The following is a 22,920-nucleotide window of genomic DNA, read 5'->3' as shown; positions in this document are numbered from 1 at the left end:
CTACTTCTTTGTTTTCTAGAGATTCTAAGATATTTTTTTTCTGGCTCTACCAGTGCCATTTCTGTTGATGTATGTGCTCTGAAACCGTACTGCGCGTCGTGAAGAATATTGCATTTTTTAATAAACATTGTTATTCTAGAGAGAATAATTTTTTCAAATCCTTTGAAAAAAAACGGGAAATATTGATACGTGCATAAAGTTTGTAAAATCATTACTACTTCCTTTTTCGTGCAGTACACTCATTTTGGCAAGCTGCATCTGATTCGGAAATATTTCTTGAGACAAGCAAAGGTTAAATATGTGAGTTAAGTTCCCTGTTATGTTTTCTATCACATACTTGACCGGTTTTATTACAATGCCGTCTGCGTCAGCACTTTTGTTGTTACTTAAGCCCATGAAAACCAATATTAACTCAATGTGATATTGGTGATTAGAACATAGATTTCTCGTTTCGAGTATCAAGAGTTTTCAATTAAATCGACGAAATTACTAAATATATCTGTAAAGTGACTGATAAATCTATTAACTAAGTAAATGCCGCTCAATTCCTTACCCCCATTCTGAATTTTTGTTACTGGGCTTGAACCTGAAGATGTGCCCATAAGTGTAAAGTTTCCTTCATAATTCAGCACACTTATTAACCGAAAAAACTTGTCACAAAAATATTAATCACGCGCACTCCGTATTTCGGTCCTTAGTTTATTTCGAAACAATTTAAACGCTTTAAAAATGCAAGGATCTTGTGTTATTTCAAACTCCTTCTAAGCCTATCCTTTTTACGAATTTTCTTCTGCAATTCAGGTGTGATTCATGGCTTTCTCATGTTCTTACCTATCTCTGCATGTTTATAAGGAAAACACTTGTGTATACATAAAAAGGACATTAAAAGCAAAACATAAGATTGAAGCAAAGCGGTAGCTGTTTCTTTAAAGACGTCGCTCCAATCATGACTATATACTTCCTCGTTGAATTTGATCAATTTTTTTCCTGTTTTTCGAAATGGATAATAAAGTCACTGATCACTGTATGATTACTGATCACTGATCACGCTGGTCACTGATATCCGTATTTATTCAAGCGTTCAAGACAGGTATGTGCGTATTGGTTATAAATAGGTCAAATAATGATTCACGCTTCACTGTAACAGGTGCAGGATTGAAAATCACGTTCATAAGACCGAAAAAATTGAATATATTTTCAAATTCAATTTTCGTGGGGTTATCTCGAAGGAGGTTAACATTGAACTGATGACTACCTAAAATAACATCGTATTTGTTTTCTCTTACGAAAGAAAAGGTCGAGAAAGGCAAAAAAGGTTTTTTAAGTTTTTTAGAGGGGCGATAGATAACCGCCACAACCTTCTTTTCGATAACAAGGGACAGAACTTAATAATCACGGTTGACAAAAAAAAATTCATGCAAACCTTCGCATTGAAAATGTTTTCAACCTTCAAGGGTAGGCCACCACCGCGACTGTTCGTGCGATTGTTAAAGTGTGAGTCGTACAAATGAAGCTTGAATGCATTATTACGTTCAATATACCATGTTTCGGTAAGAATGACCATATCAAAAACAAAGCCTAATTGCATAAAAATCAACTCGAGATAGGCCGTCTGAGGCACCGCTGAATGAGGCTACTGCCTACATCACGCAGGCGTTCAGAAATTCACTTGTCAATACATGATCAAAAGTCTCTAACGCCATGTGCAATGGAGTTATACTTAGGCGTGCTCACTGGAAACTGAAACTGAAAGAACTAACGAAAAAGGAACACCGAATGAAGTCAAACAGCTTGATCCAGATGTGATGTACAAACAACATGAATTGCATTCGCTCCTTTTCGCTATAAGAAAACCTTTCCCATTTCTCTGCCAAAATATACCTAAAGTTGTTTTTAGCACAGCTTCTTTCGTTCCTAAGCAAATCCTTGTTTCTTGTTAAGTTATCGAACAAAAAGCAGTTTGTTTTCATATGGTTCAGTCCTGCCTTCTCAATTAAGAAGAAATCCTTCTGTGACTGTCTTGAAAACCGGGCAATCACCGCTGGGCCCTTATCTTCAACTGCTAGCAATCGATGCACTGCGGCCACATTGCGCACAGTCAGAGCGGGAAGGTTCACCTTGCTCGTAAGAGCGTTCGACAGCAGGTCCTTCTTCTCATTTTATGAAATTCAATGGAATTCAATGTTTAGCTTCCTCCTTTGCCCCACAAGGCCATTAATATCTTTAATTACCTGCTCAGAGTTGAGTGAGCGTTCTTTGATTTTTAAAACCTCCACCCGTTTCTTTAATTCGGCTATGTCCTCACCTTGATGGGTAATGTGCTAAAGAATTGTGTCATACTGATCTAACATTGTTTTCACCGACTACTCAATGTTCTCCACAGCGCACTTCAATGTCATAACTTGTTCCTGCTTGTCATTTATGCTCATGAACAAGCTGACCTATTCCGTGTTCCTCCGTGTTCGCCCCGGGCTACTCCGTGTTCGACCTGCCACTTTGGCTCCCCCTTCTGCTTTTATCCCGACATGTTCGACAGCGCCCCGCTTTACGCCATGCGTTGCCCTTTGGCCTGAACATCGATTCTGCAACTCTCGGGCACTCTCCCAAGTGTTACGTTTAAGTGCAATCCACACTTGGAAAGCCGTCGTCATCTGGACGATCGCTGTTGCAGGCCACACACACCTCCGCAGACATGACAGCATGCGCTAAGTACAAGTTCACGCACGCGTATTTAGCACCGCACTACGAGAGAAACAGTACAACTGCAGCGAAAGAGCAGCAGCAGCAGCAGCAGCAACAAGGGTAAACAAGGGAGGTAAGAATGCAACAAAGAAATATTCGGCTAACCTGCAAAAATGCAGTAGAACAACGTTCACATTCGGTCGACAAGGCTGCTGCTGCCGCTGCTACCAAAAAACACGGTCGAGGGTAGTTCCGTCCTTCTTATACGCTTGGCGGCGACATGCTTAGTCGCGTTAATGTTACGATACTCCGAGCGATGTTGCAGAGCTGCAGGCAGGGCGTAGGCCAATATGGGCAAGGTTTGCTCTCTTTTTTCTCTTGAATCAAAGTTCAGAAGTTGATCCCACGAGCATCGATGTGGGTGTGGTGTGTATATTCATCGGTTAAGCTTGCTAGAGCAGCTTGCAGTATCGCTGCCTGTGGCATGCGGCTCTGTGTCCACACTTGGAATAAACTTCTTCATCTTTAGAGGCCAGAGTGTTCAGTGGGAAAGGTCAGAGGTAGTAGTTTCTGTGGCTGAATAATAGTAGGGATGGGCAACAACTGCACACCTTGGCCAGAGCTAGAGTTACAGTGGGTTATATGAACACTGTGTGAGAAGTGATTCCTCCTTATATCTATAGGCAGTTTATCTATAGGCAGTTGTTTCGCGTGACCTCGAGGATTGTGTTGCTTGTTGTTGGAGCACAGATAGACAGTACCGCAAAGCTCCTTCAACGTAGTTCCAGCAGAACCAATGACCGGTAGTTGCTGCCCCACCGTGTTCCCGCCATGAATCTGAAAACTTTCATTGCGGAGTGATCCGCTCGCGTAGTTTTAAAGCGAAAGCTTTACCGACCATGAACTTGCGATCTCGCCGTGGCGGTGCGGCGAGGAGGCACATGACGTCACAACGCATGCCTCGCCGCGGATATTTCTCTCTTTCTCGCTCCTTAGTCACTACTGCGCATGCGCCAGTAGTAGCACCGAGCCACAGGTGTTCCGCCGCTGCACAGCGCCGCGATTTTCCTCAAAATCCAACTTTCAATTCTGAGTTCTCTCTTCTTTCCTCCCTCCTTTATCATTTCCTTTAGAACGCGGTTCGGGTCTCCACCGAGATATGTGAGACAGTTACTGTGCCATTTCCTTTGCTCAAAATCCCAACGAAACAAGTGAGCCGACGGCGTTCTTAGAGTTCATTGGCGCGGACAACTTTGTAAAGGCCGTTCAACTTCACGAAAAGGAAGGCGCACAGCCGGCTCCCTGGGTCAGTGCAGACCTCAATCTAGCTTTCATGTACATGGCGTTGGTGTCCGACTGCAAAAGCCTGCTTTGATTGCGTTCCGCACACTGGATAGGCAGCGCGCCCTCTCTGCCATCTTGGAGGTGTAATGCAGTTAATGGTTGATCGCGAGAGATTGATCACCAGATGAACGCTGCGGCCTGGCTATTGCTGCAGTGCCGCATGTCGCCACAACGCTGTCAGCGCTGATGAATCCAGGCCACATCTCTCTCTCACCACCGCCACATCTATCAAAGCACGAATGAGGCGTCCGCATATCCAGGGAGCCAGTTATGTGCCCTTCCTTGGCTCAAAGCCGTCGCCGTCAAGAACATTGTCTGCGCCAACGCCAATGAACATAGTAAACGCCGAAATCTTTCACTTTGTATATCTTGGATTAGCTTAGCTAATCCACATTATTTTTTTTTATCGGAGGTGACCACAAGAGACTGCTTTCTGTGGCAACACCTAAGACAACGGCTAGACCAACGCTTTAGTGTGCTCGCATTACTGGGTGTGGTGAGAGGTTTCAGCGATCTGTTTGGATTCTTTCCGCGTCAGCCAAGCAGAAACAAACGAGAAAAAACTACCATGGGTCAAATCCCGACCCAGGAATTTCTTCTAGAAAGCGAATATGGAACCTCAAAGCCAATACCATTGACATGTTATTTGATGGATAGAGTCGAACATAGTTTCTGCTACAAGGTAGCAGCAGGAAGTGCGGAACTTTCTATGGCCTCATCCTACGTGTCATAAGCGAGTGTGAAGACGTATTGAAACCCCGCCTTTTTTGACGTCATGAAAATGTACCACGTGCTTGCCTATAAAGTCTCCTTGCCTCGCCTAGTCGCATGGTCTCGCACCAGACGTGCATTAAGCAAAAATTAATATGCTTTGGAGTGTCATAACATCACCACACTAAAATATAGCCCAGGCAACCACCCAAAATTTTACTTTGATTTGAAAATACTGAAATAATTTTGCACTTAATTTGGGGTCAACCGTATCGTTAGCATAAATGAAATGCATTAAACAAGAATGGTTGTGGCAATGAAATTTGCGGGACAATATCAGAAAAAGCACTGAATGCATCTTTTTTTTTCTTACTTGTTTAGGCTTCGAAAGAAAGCTTGAGAAAAAAATCTCTCTATTGATCACGGAACCCAATAGATTCTAGCCTATTTAACAAAACAGAGTGCTCTACAGTGTCGAATTCTTTCGATAAATCCAGAATCAACCAGAAAATACTCCAATCCTATCCCAAACTACCGCTGACAAATTTTCAGCTATTTTCGAGAAGCTCATGTGTGCCAACAATATGACGGAAACGATGCTGCGTAGTGCTTAAAGGTGAATATTTTTCATGGAAAGATGTCATAGATAAATGTACAATTTTCTCCATCGGGATTCTAATAGCCGGTTGTATGAAAATTGGCCTGTAGTTTGTTTCATCGGACCTTTTGAGAACTTGTATTTGGTGTTACATCTTAGATCTTAGTACCGGGTTGTATATCTAGCTTCATAAAAGAACCATTATGGACATGTAAAAATACCTCTATGAGTTTAGAATACTTACTTCGTAATTGCCACAACGTAATACTTTCGTAGCCTGGCTGTCGGCGGTGTGCTTACGTCCTAACAAGTTTCTGCAACCACTTCGTCAACAGATAAAAATGCAGAATTGTTTGCTTTTTTCCTTGATTGGGGATTGTAAAAATAATTGTTTTTCTGAGTTCTCTTGATAGATTAAACCAAGACATTAATAAAATAACGGGGAATAGCCAACGGATCGTCATTTCCAGAAGTCCATTGCGACTTCTTATTCAGACAAATTTTTCTCCTGGCAGTTAAATCATTTATTAGACCCTAGGATTCAACGCAATACCGTTAAGGAGCTCGTGTCGCAGAAAATGAGAAGTCGCCTTCTTTGGCGTCGTTTATCGTGTGCAAAAAATCTACGACAAATTCCCACAGGAAAAAAACTTAGGAGGCAAGTGGGTCGCGTAGGTTACGGGACCTCGCAGCGTCATCACAACCTGGCCACCTGATTTTCAGTAAACTGCCCACTGTGGCCGGTGGCAGTTAAATTAATGATTGGTCGTTTGGGAAGTGCAACATGGGCCGCACAAGGACCACCGGTGGCTGCATCTGCCGTCATAGGGCATTTCTTAAATGCTGCCCCACAGCGCCATGCGTGGTGTGAGGTTTCCCAGGTAAAATAGAGAATAACCAGTTATGCATGTATGTGAAAGAAGCCACTACGCTTTCTTGTCATAATACCCTTAAGGTGAAGCTTAAGTGTCTCCTACAGCTTTTTTTGGTACTGATGCTACACCTCACGGATTCAGCAGAAATATGTTGCTTTTCTGCTAGCCTCAGCTAGGCAGTAATGTTATTCCGATGTATCTTATACTGCTGTTTGAAGGCTATGTTCTCGACATCTTACTTGTACTGATTCTAAAGTCGGTTCTTTCCATGATATAGTTTCAGTATAGAGTCCATTTTATACTTTTTTTCAGGTTGCCATGACTTGAATTTAGTCTCCTTCGTGGAAATATCGCAAAACTCATCAAACTTCTCCACTAACGAGTAATAATCCTAGACATCACTTTTTCTTCACAGAAACTTCACAAGAAAATTCCACATGAGCTCGTCCAAACACTTCTTATCGATAATATTTATTGTTCTAACTGTTGGACATGACATTTCTTTTTTCTCTTCCAATGCACATAGCACCTTGAAAAACTGGAGGAGACAATTTAACCTCCACCTTTCATTTAAGACGCCACAGGGTATCCGGTTAATTTTCTCATATGCAGAGCATCATTCTCTACATTACATTCAGAGATCTCTGGGAGTCACCATACCCTCCTAGGGATGTGATGCAGCGGCTACGATGCCAGGTGCTCCCAGCGGTTGGCCTTGTGCGACCCAGGTTGCTTTTCTCGAGCGACAAATGTTATCTTAACTGCCACCTGCAACGGTGGGAAAGTTGTGATGACGCCGCAAGGTTGCGTGATCTAGGTGGCCTACCTGCATCCTAGGTTTCTCTCTGCGCTCCACCTGCAAGGGTCGTGCTTTAAATTTCTCGCTCACAACGCCGACAGCGACAGAGGATTTTATGGCCAATGGGGCTTTTAACACTGGGCTTTTAACACTATCGCGTTAAAATATGCATTAGGTTCATGAGTCCGGTTCATGAACATGACTCCGGTTCGACATCCTGGTTCTAAACCGTACCGAACGAAAGTTCCGAACTGGGCCGCGGTGCTTGAGGTGCAACCTAACCATACACGTGCACTCCTTATGTCGACAACGGTGCGTGCACGCCTAAGCTGAAAAGTAGATACATTGGAGACGGGGACTTCCTCCTTGCCAAAAAGAACGCCTTGGACAAGAAAACAAAGATCTCGACGCCGCTATTTGAGAGGCCGAAGTGCACGCAGTCCTTCGCGCGTGCACGAACAATACCGCGAGAGGAGGTGGTGGTTAAAAATGGCAGTGGCTTAGCTCGGCTATGCCGGTATATATATAGCGAAAGTAAGTGTGAAACTCTTCGGTTCGCCTTGTTCGCATATTCCACAACGTATGACGCACAGGCATAAACGCCCAGTATGACATGTAGGTGCATATTTGATTTCAGCACCGAGGCTATCCAAGGATTGAAGGGGTCGCGTCACTCTTACGCCTAATCACTAGGCGAACGGCACGTTGTTCTCCGGTTTCTTGAGCCCGCAGCTGAAGTCTCTTGGTGGCATTCCATCGCTCATCACTGGCCGTCTTCAGTGAGGCAGGACTCAGGTCTCTCCGGCTGCTGTCGCTGCTGCTAGCGGTCGAGACACTGGACGTTAAACGTGCCTGTCTCGCGGCGGCATATTCATGGCGGCATTTAGCCAGTTGTTCGGCGCGCTGTTCGTCTGTTTCCTGGGCGATTCGTTTCCTTTTCATCTCGGTCCGTTGTCGATTGCAGGCCTCCTCCAGCTTATCAGAATTGTCGCCGTCCGTACTATCGCCTCAACTGTGGCTTTGGCGCACGCCAGCTCTCCTTTTCAGTCCTGTCACATCACGCATGCGACGCAGCTGTCGAAGCGAGCGGTGGCGAGTGCACCGGCGAGGAACGCGGTGTCACGTCCTACCAAACGGCTGCGAGCGGCGCGGTGTGACGTCATGCGAGATGGCGCTGCAAGCGCGCGAAGCACAGTAACCTTCCGCGGCGGGGCGCACATTGTGACGTCACGTGCCTCGATGGAATACCGCCACGGCGAAATCGCGAGTCTGCGGCCAATAAAGCTTTCGCTTTAAAACTTTATTTGAAATGGGAGTTCAGGACATGCAGGTTCTTGGGCCCCTGCATGACCGCACTCCGCTCAAACGTTCAATTCCCGGAGGCTCATGCCGCTGGTGCCCGGCCTGTGGCGATGGCTTGCTTGGCCAGGTCCTCGGAGCACAGTAGGGTCTTCCAAGCCCCCCAAGTGGTAAGGTGCTCCAGGTCTCACGGGGGAGGATCCGCCGGCCAGAGGAAAAGCGTATGGTGGAGAGTGGCTTTTGGGTGGATATGAAGGGAGGGTAAGGTGCGTGTTTGGAGTGGCCTCCAAATACTTGTAAAGGGAGGGATGGTGTGGGGGGATAGAGCCGAAGCTTGGCTTTGCAGGTATTCGTCAGTTCACTGAATGAAGGAATGAATGCATGCGCTCCCGAGAAAACTCTAGATCAGAGACCGCTGGTGCCCGGTTGAGAGAACCTAGGGCTAAAGCGTTGGCAGCCTCGCTTCCGGGATTCCCGGAGTGAGCAGCTGCACGTATGAGCCACATGTGGCGGAGTCGGTGTGCGGCGAGGGAGTTCAATATGCGAAATGAAGAACGTGAACTCTCCCGCGAGCAAAATTTAGTATGGCAGCTAACCAAATCAACAACGCAGTGATCTGGAACTTGAGAAAAGATCAGATCACGGCACATACTAAATACATAAATGACTCCCTATGGGAACAGAATGTGATTCCGCAAGAATAGAGCCACTCTGCAATCTTAATGATACCAAAACCAGCGAAGAAGCCCACCATCAGTGCGCTGCGTCCAATTTCTCTACCATGATATGAGGGGAAGGTCTATCAACGGATCGTTCTAACAAGACGTCATCCAGCACTACATGGAGAACAATCTCTTCCACCGGTCTATGCACGTCCGTCTTTTCCAAGCAAATGTTTTGAAAATTGTAAGAAACTGTTAATTAAATATTGAATGTAATCGCCCATTATTCTGATATGTAGAAAAATCATTCTTTCAAAGTCTTTCCTGTAATCGCATCTAAGAGTTAAGACTGCCATAGAAAACGAACGTGGAATGCTGTTGACAGCAAAAACGTGGATAGAAAAAAATACAAGGCTGCCGTCGCGTGACCGGCGGATATACGGACTGTTGTAGCTAAATCTTACATTATAAGAAAAAATTGCGTTCATGAAGAGTTTCCAGCTCAAAAAGGCTTTTGCCCAGAATTGCTGGGTAAGATTGGTTTCCGAGCCGGCTTGTCAACACAAGACGCCTTCTGAGTGATCCGAAAAGTTCTCATCAGCATTACAAGAGGCGGGGAACATAGGATTATATATTTTGGCTTGAAGGGAGCCTTTAACAACGTGTCTCACGAAGCAATCCTCGAAGAGCTAACCGATATCAATTGCGGAACATGCATTTTCCAACACGGTACTTATTGTCAAATCGCACGGCATCAACTGGATTGGGCGAGACCATATAAGATCGTCTAGACAAGCCAAAAAAGGCATGCCACAAGGATCGATCATCTCTCAGTTCCTGTTTAGCAACGCCATGATACCAGTCGCTCGAGCACTACAAGAAATCATGGACATCGGATTCGCACTCTACGCCGACGATATAACGATTTGGCCAAGCAAAGGCTTCCTGGCTCATAGAGAACAAAAACTGAAAACGACCGCAATCTACGTCGGGGAGACCGAAGGAGGTGCAGCTCAAATGCTGTCTGAAGTAGATCATATATAGTGTTTGTAGCGATAGAACTACTGGCCCCATTAACATCATCCTTCAAGGGGAGCAAGTACGGAGAGTGCCGCTCATCAGAATCGTGGGACTGTAGTTGCAAAGCGATAATAAAGCATCGCAAGCGATCACAGTAGTTACTAAACACGTCGATGACTTCAATATGAAGAAGCAAGAACACAAAACTGCAGAGTGTTTTTGGCAGAGGACGCTCCTCGCGTTGCCAAAGAGCGCAAAGAAACCCAAGGTGGCTGCACAGCACAAGTTCTAGGCGGAGCCAGCATTCCGGATGACATTGTTGGCACCCTAAACAAAGAGCTTAAGTACTACAGTGCGGAGCCGAAGACCCCAGAACATGAGTTGCTGCCCCTAAACCGAAGGTTGGTCAACAAAGCCGATGACGAGGACAAGGAAAGCTTGGTGCCTTCTAGATAGGGTTGACAGCTTTTTCAAGACTGAGCTCAACACCGGACATCGACGTAGAACGCCAACAAAGCGTGTTGTGGATTTTTTTAGGGACAATGACCTGCGGCTCATGGTGGCCAAGAAAAAAGGAGGATTCGTCTCCATGCCTTTGGGCATGTTCGATGTTAAAGCGATTGAAGCCATGCACCGGAACTTTAAGGCGACAAAATTGAAACCCGGAAAGGTAAAACGTCGAGGTTTTTCTTCGTGTGAAGAGCTTGATTTGGTGAAGCTCGCGAGAAGAATTCGTGACTTTTTTCGTTTTTCACCGCAAAGCACACAAAGAAAATGTATCTTTTAGGTGCAGAGTTAGCGAACGAGGTGCTTGGCAGAACCTGGCAAGCCGGTTCCTTTTGAAAAAGCTGAATACCTTGGCTCTAGAGGATCCCTTTTCTGTGAGAAACAGCCCAGAAATCATTGAGTTTTTGCGTGGAAACAAGTGATTGGTTTATGTGTTTTCTGTAGCGCATGTACCGTAGTTCTCCTTTCAGTGTGGCGTCCTTGTTGCGCTTGATTTCTGGAAGCTATGCATCAACTTGCCTCACCAATGGTTTGAGTGCATCACATGAGACTTAGCGGGCGATACACCAGACCACCAGTATTCAAGAGTTTGACGAAACGTCGTCTGGTCAGGTAGAGGCATAATAAAAACATAGGGTCACTGACCAAGTCAAAATTTTAAAGAAACGTATTGACGTTTCGGAAGCCCTACGGCTTCCTTGTTCACAATGGGTGAAACCAGGCAAAAGCCTGCGTTTATATCTTATTCAAAAATGCGTCGTAATGATCTTGCGTAGTCAGCAGGCAGATTTCCTTGCGTCCGATTTAGTGTACCGGGAGTGGTTTGTATCATCAAGGACTCTAGATACAGGCGTCTAGAAGTGATTCGTTCTCTGGCAAGCACACGTGCCCCGTCCCAATTGATGACATGTCCGGTCTCTTGCACGTGTTCGGCCAGAGCGTTAGCAGCACTGCGTCCTTTCGCCACGTCATTTTTGTGCTGCTGGATCCGTCTGCACCAGTTTCCGGATTCCCCGATATAATTCCGGTCGCAATCTTCACACGGAATCTTGTACACGACCCCAGGATATCTGTCAGGGGGAAGCGGGTCTTTCACATTGACGAGCTCGTTTCTAAGCTTGCTTGTTGGAACGTGGGCAACTTGCACGCCGTACTTTCGGAATACCCGACCAAGTGCTTCACTGATATGTGGCATGTAGGGGATGGATGCGCGTTTTGGCTTAGAAGCATTGGCGACGTCAGAAGGTGGCGGTCGCTCCAGTAGTTTCTTTTTTGTGTTTGCCACAAAACTTCTTGGATAGCCATTTCTCGCCAAATCCCTTTCAACAGTCTTTAGCTCTTCCTTCAGGGACTGCTCGTTTGAGCACGTGTTTATTGCTCTTTCGACTAAAGAGCAGACGACAGAGCGCTTGTGTGCCATCGGGTGGACAGAATAAAAGTCAAGATAACGGCCTGTGTGCGTAGGCTTTCTGTACACGGTGAACTCCAGGCTCGTGGGTTTTCGCGTCACACGGGTGTCCAGAAAAGAGATGCAGCCATTCGCCTCCTCTTCCACAGTGAACTTGATTGAGGCTTCTATGCCGTTGAGGTGGTTTAAGAACCGTTGGACGTATTGTTTCTTTAAGATGCAAAAACAATCATCCACGTACCTGACGAATAATTTAGGGCGTGGCTCGAATGTTTCTAGGGCTTTCGTCTCGATGGCTTCCATTGTGAGGTTAGCCGCCGTCACGGAAATTGATGCTCCCATGGCTGTGCCGAAGGTCTGTCGATAGTAATTGCCACCGTACGAGAAATATGTGTTGGCAAGGCAAAAGGAAAGAAGCTTACATAGGTCGGGTACGTCGAAAGGTGTGCGCTCTTCAAGAGACGAGTCCTCGTTCAAACGAAGCTTGCAGGTTTCCACAGCCAGGTCAATCGGAACGCACGTGAAAAGGGAACAAACATCGAAGGAAACCATCACTTCACCACTTTCAAGTGCGACGTTCTTCACTTTGTTAATGAAGTCCACTGTATTCCGTATATGCGTCTCGGTCTTGCCAACTAGAGGAGATAAAATCTTTTGCAGGTAGCGAGACAAACTTTGGAGTGGAGACCTTGTAAAATCCACAATAGGACGCAACGGAACACCTTCCTTATGAACTTTCGGCAGCCCGTAGATAGCTGGCGCCGATCCGTTTGTGCAGAGTAGCTTGTAATATAGGCTTCTTTTTGACGGTGGAAGGAACTGAAAAATCGTTGACAGTAGCTTTTGAAGGTCCCTCTGGACTTTAGAAGTGGGGTCTTTGGGTAGGCGGCTGTAAGTTTCCGGGTCCTGAAGCAAATCTTCAATTTTGGCTTTATAAGACTCACGGTCAAGAATAACTGTGACGTTTCCTTTGTCGGCTGGTAGTATCGCAATCCTGCGGTTACTGCGTAGCCTTTCTAGTGACTTCCGCTCTTCTGAGGACAGAGGGCACACAGGGTCAGACTTGCGTATACGTGAAAGTATCCCTATCGCCTTCGTACGGACTTCATCCCTGAGACCAACGTCTAAAAGTTGAACAGCGCTTTCAACGGCAGAGATCACTTTTCGTGAATATGGTGGCTTTCCTTGGTTGAAGTTCAGTCCGTGACTTAGAACCTGGGCTTCGCTCGGAGTCAGAGTGCAAGAGGAAAGGTTCCGTACCTCAGACAATGGTGTCGCCCGTATGCCCCTTTTTTCGGAGGTAAGTTTGTCGAGCTTCGATTCCTGGGCCCTCTCGTGTTTTTCCTTTGTCAAGCGGGCTTCTTGGTTGGCAACGAGTTGGATCTCGTGAAAAACGTCTGGAGCCGAAGATTCTAGGAGGCGCCTTTCACAGAACACATCATTGTCAAGGCGTTTCAGAGTAAGTTTGCATTCTTCAATGCGGGCTTGGACGAGAAGGCGCTCCGCTTTGTTGATCACTTGGTGTCCAAAGGCAGATCTTACGGGTCTGTGCAGACGAAGGGATCTCGGCGTCACACGGTGAATCTTACAGGCCAAGTTGAATTGCAGATGCGTTCGGAAAGCTGCCAGTTTTGACGAACTACGAATGAAATGGCGGATGCTTGTAATGACTGGCTGCCCATACTTATGGCGTATGTTGATGTAGTCAAGAGTTTGACGAAACGTCGTCTGGTCAGGTAGAGGCATAATAAAAACATAGGGTCACTGACAAAGTCAAAATTTTAAAGAAACGTATTGACGTTTCGGAAGCCCTACGGCTTCCTTGTTCACAATGGGTGAAACCAGGCAAAAGCATGCGTTTATATCTTATTCAAAAATGCGTCGTAATGATCTTGCGTAGTCAGCAGGCAGATTTCCTTGCGTCCGATTTAGTGTACCGGGAGTGGTTTGTATCATCAAGGACTCTAGATACAGGCTCTAGATACCACAGACTCTAGATACCACCAGCTGCCTACAAACACACCATACATGAAGGAGCAGTAGGAGGCCGTTCTCTCCAGCTCTGTCCTGAGGATTAAACTTGACCTGCTGTCCCAGGAAAGAAAAAAGTCATGAACACTGGAGTCCTGAAACCAGGACACCATTCACAGCAGAACAGTTCGTCTTTATTTTAAAACACAGAAAAATGTTTTGCTCTACTGTTCTATCTGAAAACCAGGCGTGCATCGTCAGGTGGCACCCTCATGTACTGCGGCGCCAATCGGAACATGGATGGGGAATCAGAGACTCCTGACCCCGACTCTCCTCTACAGACGATGGGGCGGCACTTTACCAGGATGAAGACACAAAATATCTAGCGGTATTTCGGAAGAAGGAATAGCTGTTCGGCGTGAGGGGTTTCAACTCGAGCAGCCTGCTTTCTTCTACCGCTTCGAGCCCGTATCTGTTCAGATGCCAACGACCAGTTTGCGCTCTCGAGAGCTTAAACCGCATGCTCTGCTCCACCAGTTTGTTTCGCGTTGCGCCCTTCATAAGTTTTCGTTCTTCTAGAATAAAGCAAGGGATTTTATCGTGACTTTGGATGCTTGACTCTTTGGGCGAGAGCATGGCTCACAGACCCCGTTCCTTAGGAGGCGAGGCCATCAAATCGTAATTCGAAACAGACCTCTGCCGTGTAGGGTTTGCCATACTTGCTAACCACGATGTTAAGAGTATTGAGCTGTGCACAAGACGTCTTTCGCTGAGATGCAGACTATGCAGCATACTGTTTTAGTGACCATAAGGAAAAAATGACTGCGAACCACGAAGTCGCCGATGATTGCGAGCCTGGTGTGCTGGTTAACGTGTTTGAAAAGGTTTCACTTACAATTACGTAATTTGGAAATATTTATTGTACTTTCCTCAAGACCCACTAAAATGTCGGGTAAGCTCCTGCTGCACCGGAACTGGACGTCGTCTTACACCATCCTATATTGTTTCGGGTAGCACTTCCCACTGAAGCCACTGCTTCCATCAGAATTGCGGCACTCGCAATCAGGTCCACAACCGTTCCCTGAGAGTCCAGGAACTTGGCTGAAATGACACTGAAAGAGGTGAAAGGAACGAGGAACCCAAGAAATGATTAGGTGTATACAGAATGCGCGAACATGACGCTTTGCGTCTGTTGCGCTGCACAGAGGACACTAAACATACAGGTATTATAAATGTGTCAGGAAGCTCACGATTGGGCCCTGATAACTTTATGCAACTTCCCAGAGCCCCATGGATAACAAATTTTCTGTAGTGGCTTAATTTACATAGAAGGAGTATATCATTGCGCTTGTTCTTTATTTATTTGGTAATGGAGAAACTCCAGCGTACAGTAGTTTGAAATAACGTTTGAGAAATTCGTAAGGATTGTATTATTTTAGAAACGAATGCCGATGTCATGACAGCCGCCCGGTGGCTGTGATTCTTGGCGCTAATCACGGATGAAGTTTTATTTAGCTGGCGTCATGTTATAAATATCGACACAACTAACAGAGCTCAATCCTTGCAAGCTGAAAGGATTACTGTCACTGGTAAACTAAATTGTTTTTTAGGTTATCTCAATATGAAAGACTTTTAGGCGAAGTAATCATACTCGGCAAGAAATTTTACAAGGAAATACGAAAAACCACACCACGTAAAGCTGAACATTCCAAATTTGGAATTTTTCGTTCTGACAACGCAAAAGCCTGGGTCCGGTCGGTAGTCAATGATCAGCAATTTATTCTCTTTACGATTCCAAAGAAATATAGCAAGGAGTAAAGCCCCGGAAAGACAACTGTTTTATGGGAGGCAGTTTCCCGTACCATACAATGCTACTCTTAACCAATGCTTACAGAGCTGAAGAATGACTTTTTTATAATCATCAAAAATTGTTTGGAATAACAAACTTTTTGATGAATGGATTTTCGCCCTCTGAAGCTCTGTTGAAAGGGAAGAAAAAGCGCCTCCTTCCTCTACCATGGAAGAACGGAGCTGAATAGATATTGTCCCAAGGTTTCATTCTTTCCTCTACTGCAGAGAACTAACACCTGTAGCTGTTCACAGTTGCTTTCCTTCCCACAAAAGCGCACACACTGCAAAGCCCACATGAGCCCGACCCACCTCTGTCAGAAACAGCACAGGCATTTTCTGCAAATTGCCGGCCCAGGAGATCGACCTGAACACCATTCTCATTGGCCAGGATGTGAGCGAGAGTTTCATTACACACTCGAGTGAGGGCCGCACTTTTTCGCGATCTTTACGCGGCGTGCCCAAGACATGCAAGCGGCCTTTCACCGCTGTATTTTTGAAATATATTCCGGGAAAACTACTTTATAGGAGCCTGGATTGTTACACTACACATCGCACCTAGTTGCACGTACCTCAAAATTTCTTTATCGCCGTCGCTATATCCCCTGCTCGGGGGCAGCGCCTTGCCACTTCCGTAAATAAAATTGCAGCTCCTATTCCTGTAACTTGAAGCCCTTTAGGAGCAATGTCCGGGGACACCGCAAGCCCGAATTGAAAATCAACGAGTAGACGAGCAGCTGTAGCGCTATTCGCAGCCGTTTAGTCGGCGTCCTTTGTGGTCGGCCGTTGCCATCCACTCTGTCTACAGGGTTTTAATTATTCTTTACATGACACATAACTGAGCAGGGGTGCATGTAGGCATGTGATAGTACCGATAGCAGCAGGCAGATGTTAAGATCTGAGAATGCGGGACGCCTGCCGCGCAAAAAAAATTTGGGCACGCGCTTAACGCAGTTGCTCCTTGCCGACATTTACCCCCCGGCCACCAGCCTGACAAGAAAGTAAGGGCTGGGCACCAATGTTAGCAGCTGTCTGGACCCTAATATGGTTGTGAAGCAAGTATAATATGGCATCAAGCATACTTTGAACTAATAACTCTGTGGAACCAGCAGCATGTAGCCAAGAATACTGGTCCAAGGGAAGGAATCGAGAGTGTCCGTTGACTGGAGAAAATGGCATTGCTGGCGGAGTTTCTTTCTTGGCCATGTTAATGGCGAAAATGAAATGAGGTACAAAATGCCTCCGTCAATGTGGGAAATACCATCATTAGGTAAAGGTGTGAATGAGGACAGAGTTTACATATTCTACGGGGCCATTGCATTGTGGGATGGGGACAGAGATGTTGTCGTGTGTTAGGTGTCATGTGGGTGAGATTAAGTTAGAACTCGTTTGACATAGAGCCGCTTCATCATTTAGTAATAAAATGAACAGTGGCTCAAAAGCAGCTGTTGTTCGTGGAAGTAAATAGTCTGTCTCGCCGAACTATCAGGTACAGCCTGTGTTTTGGCCCATTTTACGAGATGGTTTATAATGATGAAAAATAGGTTATGAGAAATAATGGGTGATGAGAAATAATGGGGAGAAATAGGCAGGGGCTTTTTGAAAAAGACTCATATGGTTAAAACTGATGAATTCAAAATCAGATACAGAGGGCGTGACGGCCTGCACGAGAATTTGAAAACAATCACTGGTTCTTCCCAAAACAAGCAGCCACACAGTCTGATGAGATGACACTGCATTCCGGGCCGCCAACATTTTGCAGTCCCAACCAGCACAGAAAAGTGGTTCATTATTTGGAAATCATTGGCTCAGAGTGGCCAGACATAGGACCAGACTTCCCTGCGGCATGCCAACATAGGTTCAGCCAGTTCACCACTTTCTCGACATAGGCCCAAGATTCCGCATATTTGTCCAACAAAGGCCAGGTCACATAAGAAATGGTTACAGCATCAGCCCCGGTTGTCCTCTGTTCATCCAACGAAGGCCTCGCCGACTTTTATAACTCGCCACATTGGCCCGCTCTCACCTCTGTTCATCCAATGTAGGCCTCGCTGATTTTAAGAACTGGTCACATTGGCCCACTTTGACCTTTGCTCATCCAACGTAGGCCTCACCGAGTTTGGGAACTGGCTGCATTGGCCGACGTTGACCTTTGTTGTTCCATTGTAGGCCTCGCCAATTTTAAAAGTTGAGGCAATGAACCACCAAATGAATTTTGTTGCCTTGAAAAAAATTTTGGTCGTGCTGTTTTACGAAACAATTTATGATGCATCAATGATCGTCTCATATTTTATTGCCTGTGTCATATCGAGAGAGTTTAAAGGAGGTGTAGCCATTGCGGTGGCTCTGTGGCTGCTGACCCGAAAGGTCCTGGTTCTATCCCGGCCGCGGCAGTTGCATTTGTACGGAGGCGAAATGCTATAGAGGCCTGTACGTGTACTGTGCGATGTCAGCGCACGTTTGAAAAATGTAGTTATTTGCCCAAATTCCAATGAAGGACCAACCTCGCACATCACTTATCGCAGATCACGCGATAAGTGAAGAATGTCCTAACGCACTTTCAAGACTATGCTGAGAGCGGCGCCGCCACTTCGAGACGGTGAGCACGCACGCATCGTTGATTCAGAACGTGCTTGAGCAGGGCTAGTATAGCCTAGCCTGAGTGCGCAATCCCGTGTTTTTTTTTCATATTTTGCGGGCTTTAAATTAACGAAAAAAGAACTACGTAGAAGATACATTGTTACAAAAAACCGGATCGTTTCTTTCGTGACACCCTCTACAACTTAATGAAACGCACGTGTCCGTTATGTGAATGCTAAGAGTTTTTAATAAGTATTCTTAGGTAATTAATTAAGCAGAAAATGAAAATTCCTCTGATGAGGGCCACACGAGGGAAAACAATACGTCATTGGTTTCACCTACCTACTGCACAGTTTATTTTTAAATCCTCTATTAATGTATTTTGAAACACCAATTCCGATAGAATAGTGGGTGTGATTAAAGCGGGATTGAGGTTTTATCGCAAATCAACGACAGCGGACGTAATCAATTCCTGTACATAAACTGCGTGAAGAGGGAGGTGAAGAGAAAGAAAGAGGTATAGTTCAGATTTAAAAAGCAAAAAAAAAAAACAGAAAACGCATTACCTTCTGAAGACGTGAAGCTAACTTGGCTAGCTTTTCTATGGCAGTAAATTGTTTTTGTCGATTTACTGTGTTTTCGAGTGTTTTCACCCTATGGCTCTTGCATAAGTTTATGCTTATAAACATCGCCTTCATTTATTAAAAGCATCGGAACTTGTTACCAGTCGCAATTGAACTTGTTTCTTTTTGAATTTTTTTTGCTACCTCAAACACGCGTTGGCAGGCCGCTTGATCATTCCTGAGGCCGACCTGTCTTCTTTGCTGTGCATAAAACGTACAGGATTTTTCGCTCTCTCAGCGAATCATTGTATTTATCAACTGTGTTGCTTGGACGTGTGTTATCCTACTATGTTTGCCTCTGTCACCACATCGTGCACTTTTGCGTGCGCTCCCAGACACCCTTAGAGCGTGTAGGGGTAGTGGTCTCGGTCACAAAGGAGATGCCCTCGAATCAACGTGGCAAGCTCAGCTGGAGACCAGCTACCAAGTGACAAGGGGGTTGGCCGCTTGGTGCCCAGCTTTCGCCGGTAACAAGCGAGAGAATGGGTCGGAGCCAACGGTTCACAAAACAAAATAATGTTTATACAGCGAGGAGACGATACAAAAGATTTCACTATCACTCGTACGAGCAGATACAAAGTGATTTACAAATACAAAGCAACTCATGCAGAGTAACAATCGAGAGAGATTACAATTTAACAAAATACCTGCACCTAAAGAGCACCAACACACAGAGAGACCAATAATGAAAACACAATTTGTTCACCGGGCACTGCGACAGTCCGAAGACTTGAGGAGCACGACGGGCCGATCTGCAGACTGGCGCACGTTGCCTCGCTGGTCCGTCCGTGGCTGGTCGAGTGGTGTTCTCCCGGGAGTCGAGCGGGCGCGCTTCTCGGAAGCTTAAACGGCAGCTCGAGCTAACCGACAGCCGTTGAATCCCCTCATTTAGAGGCGCAGCCCGCGTCTGTTTGTTCTTCGCGCCAAGGCAGGCGCCCGCATACACGCAGCATCAAGTGCACAAGCTCCTTCTCCTTCTCGCGCTGGGCGCGCGAACCCCATTGGTCGAGCGCGGAAACCCCCTTCTAGAAAATCTAGGTCATTCGCGCCACGCAGAGTCATCGGCGCAAGAGCGAAGGGCAGAGAGTATCACTTTAGCGTGAACAAGGTTACCCCCTTTCTGTCGACAATGAGTAGAAACCACTCAGACATTCTATAGAATTTGACGCCGCTCGCGGCCATGCCTCCCTCAGTGCCGCGCCGGCGAGTTTAGTGGAAAGTTACGCACCCCCCCCCCCTCCGGGGGTTGTTTCCCCTCTGTTTTTCTGTTTTATTTTACAGCGCGCGGGCGCGATTGCTTACGCGCTGCGCCCTGTCTTTCTAATAGGCGCCGAATTTTGTGACAGCCTCATGTGTCATTCATGAAACACTCGATGAGCACATATTGTGCATGTATTTTCAGTGATTATTCCGTATTTTTGTATTCTGATAGCAGCACTTTTATCCCATCTTCTACCAAAGAGGATACAGCACACGAGAGCAAATATTACGCTTGAACTTGGAGCGTTTTTTGGTGAAATCGATGACCGTGCTCCAAGTTTTTGCTTCAAAAGTTTCCGGCGCTGAACATGAGGCTCGTTCTTCGTTCTTGATTTTAGATTTTTGCACTGAGGCAGCAGTCTGACACCTTGGCGTCGTCCTTTCCTTCCCTCTTAACGTCTTGTCAACTTCCTATGACACATCCTCCAAGCATTCCGGAATCCTGTCCCTCGTTTCACCCCCTGCTCGTTCCTTCAAGTCTCATATAGTAGCCTTATGTCCTGACCGAGCCGTTTTCTAGGAAGAGGGCTGGTCTCTCCCGCGCAAAGCACTGTTTTTCCTTTGTGATTTTTTGTACTAACAACCTGTTTTCCCCGCACGCCCAGCTACGCGCGGTAGCGCATACTCCCTCTCTGGATTTACCTCTTGCCACTTTCAGCTGCCGTTTCTCTTGCTGCAACAAAATTCTCCCGCTCCTCCCTCTCCAAAAAAAGAGAATGAGCCTATCCCCTCGCTGTCTCTTCGTCTCCTCAGGATTCGCTATGGCGTAGCGCGATCAATAGGGACCCCAACCTAAAGTTTGTCGCAGCGCCACTGCTCGCCTCGCGGTCAGATTCGGTACTACCGAGCGGGCGCGCCACCAGCGCAGCGCAGTCGCCAAGCCAGGCCAAGCAGCGTTTTGGCGGCTGCGCGTACTGCCCGCGCTGAATGTTTTCGCGAGTGCTCGCTGCGGTGCCTCGCAGGCGTACGAGGAGGAGTTCTGGCTCATTTTGAAGTATGTCTGGAACGGTTTCGCGGCGGTCGAAGAGTGGGGAAGTGTACTGTTGTGTTGTCGGCTGCCACAACAGTTCCATCAACACCAAAAGCAGAGAACCGCCCGTGAAAGTTCCACCAGTTCCCGGGAAAATGGTACGAACAAAAGAGGCGGCAAGCCTAGATTACAGCCGTCCGCAGAGTCAAGTGAGTTTTATTTCACTGTCTAAACATGTCAGATGTTCTGCTTTTTAACATGTGACGATTCTGACGAGGGTTCCGACGAGTGTAAAGCCGGCAGACATGAGTTTGCATTGTAATTCAGTAAGCAATACTTAGTAACCAACCTCTCGTTGGTGAATCCGCTATTTTTTTTTTTTGCTGACAAAGCCAACCGCGTGTAAGGTGGTTCGTCTGGTCGTTCTCGCTGTGCTGCCAGGCGTGGGGAGGCGTTGGTGGAGACCATCTCGAGCGATGGCTAGGCACCGTGCTCTCAGGTGGTGGCGTAGGTTTGGTTTTCTGTTTTGTTCTGTCCGACCGTCTCGCCCGCTGGCTGCGGCGGTTCTCCACCACAACCTTCGTCGTCTTCCTCGTTTAAAACCTCGGCTTCTTGGCGTTCGGTGTGCCCGCCGCCCCTCCTTCACCGAAGCCGCTAGCTGTTTTCGTCTCCGCGGGTGTCGGTCGCTGCCTTTGTCCCCCTCTCGGTTTCAGTAAGTGTCTCAATGACAGAGGCAGTTAGGCGCCGCACGAAAAGAGTCGTCAGCAACTTCAAGCGTTCCGCGGGGACACATCGACAGGATGGCGCGATTGGTAGCCTACAAATCTCGTTGTTCTATGGCCTGTCCCCCGGAGTACGCGCACGAACCGCCCCACTTGCGGGCGATCGTTTCCTGCCAGCAGCATTTTGTCATTGTATCTAGTAATAATATTAATCGATCATAGCAGCAGTAATATTTAAAATTAATATTTGTTATCAATGTTTCGCCTTTGAAGGGGTTAACTGTAGTACTACTACGGAGCCTAAGTAAAGGAGCTAATAGAATTCATCCCTTTACATGTCTTCTGAAGCAGTGTTTCAGATATATGTGTGTATTTCTCATAAAATAAAAAAAACATTATTCACCAATGGCACCCAGAGGTGTCATTTTAATTAATTTGTGGGAGAACTGCATGCTTCGAATGAATATGCTACTTGATATTGAATGTTGTATGCTTAACTTTAACAGTATTTACGTTTATTCCTGGCGCAGCCCTGATGGAACTCCAGGGACGCCTACAGACGCGGCACGAGTTTGCAGCACTCATTTTGTGGGCAACTGCATAAGTAATATGAGTGAGCATCCCTCGTACATTCCAATTATTCTTCCACCTGTGTACAGGAAGAGAACGCCCGACCCCGAAAGGACGCAAAGGTAATATTGCCAATCAAACCAAAAATAGAATTTGCGGTCACTTTTGGTAAATGTGCGTGTAAATGTGCAAGGCTATGATATATGCACATGGACAGAAGCGGTAATGCATTGCACTAGACACCAGTGCATGGCAGCTACGTGCCTTGTACTTCCCCAACAGAGCTGTTATGTTTCATTTCTTGCTTTATTTTTCAATGCAGGTGTCAGCGACGCTTGATTCAGGCAGTTTCATCTAGGCTACACAGTATAAAAAAGATACGTTTGCCACAAACAACCACAGAGGCAGTGCCAACAGCACCTACACTCGAAGATTCAGTCAGTGCAGACAGGACGCAAGAGGAACATGAGC

The 22,920-nt window shown here is 46.3% G+C and overlaps 1 long non-coding RNA gene across 1 annotated transcript in view; it reads right to left on the bottom strand.

Moving 5' to 3' along the window:
- Positions 1-14,778: 14,778 nt before the first annotated feature.
- LOC144134925 (uncharacterized) overlaps positions 14,779-22,920 on the bottom strand; it is a 44,634-nt gene continuing 36,492 nt past the window's right edge. Inside the window, exon 3 of the long non-coding RNA XR_013315302.1 lies at positions 14,779-14,988. This is a non-coding gene — a long non-coding RNA (uncharacterized LOC144134925). The remainder of the gene's footprint in view (positions 14,989-22,920) is intronic.

Source organism: Amblyomma americanum, chromosome 5 (assembly GCF_052857255.1).
Source record: "Amblyomma americanum isolate KBUSLIRL-KWMA chromosome 5, ASM5285725v1, whole genome shotgun sequence".
Taxonomy (NCBI): Eukaryota; Metazoa; Arthropoda; class Arachnida; order Ixodida; family Ixodidae; genus Amblyomma; species Amblyomma americanum.
Note: the sequence above shows the minus strand (reverse complement) of the source record. Positions and strands in the feature narration are given on the sequence as shown.